Below are 1875 nucleotides of genomic sequence, written 5' to 3' on the forward strand. Positions count from 1 at the left end.
CCTCGGCCCCGGGCTACGGCGTGCATCGGGCCGAGAGGGGGCTGTAACGCCGGGCGGACGTGAGCCCCGACGGCCGGAGCCGACGGGCGCCCATCCCGGACACCTTCCCACCTCGAAGCCTTCCCAGCCGGCCCCGGAGCCGGTCGCGGCGCACCGCCGCGGAGGAAGTGCGCCCTGCCGCGGCCGGATGAATCGTCCGGGCCACGTCCCCCCGGCCCGCGGCCGGCGAGGCCCCCGCGAAGGGGTCCCGCCGGACGGGCGTGGGGAGTCCGATGGAGCCCGGGCCGTCCGACCGCCGCCGGGTTGAATCCTCCGGGCGGCCTGCGCGGACCCCACCCGTTTACCTCTTAGCGGTTTCACGCCCTCTTGAACTCTCTCTTCAAAGTTCTTTTCAACTTTCCCTTACGGTACTTGTTTGCTATCGGTCTCGCGCCGGTATTTAGCCTTAGGTGGAGTTTACCACCCGCTTTGGGCTGCATTCACAAACAACCCGACTCCGAGGAGGACCGGGTCCCGTCGCGCCGGGGGCCGCTACCGGCCTAACACCCTCCGCGGGATGGGCCTCGATCAGAAGGACTTGGGCCCTCCGAAGCAGCGACGGGGTGGCTCCGGTCTCCCGTACGCCACATGTCCCACGCTCGCCGCACGAGCGGGGATTCGGCGCTGGGCTCTTCCCTCTTCACTCGCCGTTACTGGGGGAATCGTGGTTACTTTCTTTTCCTCCGCTTAATAATATGCTTAAATTCAGCGGGTAGTCACGTCTGATCTGAGGTCTAAGGGGTTGGTGGTGCGGAGGGAAGAGGCGAGGGTAGCGTAGCCGCCACCCCCCACCATCCGCCCCCCTTTCACCTGCATCCCTCCGTCCCTTCTCACCTCTCCTTACCCGGCAACGAAGCTTCACCTTTCGGGGGAACACGAGCGGAGCGAGATCCCAAGGACGAGAAGCAGTCCAAGCCTACGGGCAAGCGCAGACAGCCTCGCGCAGGGAACACCGCCGGCCGCGAACGTGTCCGTCCGTGGTCGCCGTCGGTCCGAGCAGGGGCGCCGGCGGCAGGTGTCGACCGTGCGCGCCGGACCCCTTGGAGAGGGTCTCGAAGGAGAGAGTCTGACTTTAGGGGGACGAAGGAGCGAACACGGCGTGGGTAGCCGTGAAAGCCCCTGCGACTGAACCCCAGCGGCGCTCGCCCTCGACGGGGCGGCGATCGATGAGAAGCGACCCTCAGACAGGCGTAGCCCCGGGAGTAACCCGGGGCCGCAAGGTGCGTTCGAAGTGTCGATGATCAATGTGCCCTGCAATTCACATTAATTCTCGTAGCTAGCTACGTTCTTCATCGACGCGCGAGCCGAGTGATCCACCGCTAAGAGTGGCTCGTTTTCACACGCTGGTTTTTACAGACGGCCAGCTCGTCCTCGTCAGATGTACGGCACCGCTACATTCGTGTGCACACGGCCGAAGCCGAGCGGACGTTGTCCAAAGAGCGACGCCTGGGAGAAGAGCCTCCGCGGCACACCGCCTGGGGCGGGTGCGGGAGCCCAGTCCCCTGCGCGCCGCTCGTGGGGGACCGGGGGCCGCCACTGGAACGCAGCTCACCCGGCGGAGGCGCGTCTGGCGACAAGCCCCATCGACCTTCGGCAAAGACCGGCGTGGTCGACCCGACAGCGGGGGAGAGGAGGAAGACAGGCGCTGCACCTGTGGAGAGAGGCAGAGGGTCCTCGCGCGCCGAACCCTACCATTCTCCAGGCGCTACGCCGCCTTCCCTCGCCCCCTCATCGAGGACCATCCGCCAGCCACACCGCTCTTCGTTGGGTAACACGGCGCCGCCAGCCGATCTTCACGCGACGTCGGGGAGAGGAGAGTACGGTCTCCCGGGCACC

The 1875-nt window shown here is 66.8% G+C and overlaps 1 non-coding gene across 1 annotated transcript; it reads right to left on the bottom strand.

The window, feature by feature from the left end:
- Positions 1–1213: 1213 nt before the first annotated feature.
- LOC140110958 (5.8S ribosomal RNA) lies at positions 1214–1367 on the bottom strand. The gene has a single exon (XR_011851735.1). It is a non-coding gene; the product is annotated as a 5.8S ribosomal RNA (ribosomal RNA).
- Positions 1368–1875: the final 508 nt, after the last annotated feature.

This window comes from Engystomops pustulosus, unplaced genomic scaffold (assembly GCF_040894005.1).
Source record: "Engystomops pustulosus unplaced genomic scaffold, aEngPut4.maternal MAT_SCAFFOLD_349, whole genome shotgun sequence".
Classification (NCBI taxonomy): domain Eukaryota; kingdom Metazoa; phylum Chordata; class Amphibia; order Anura; family Leptodactylidae; genus Engystomops; species Engystomops pustulosus.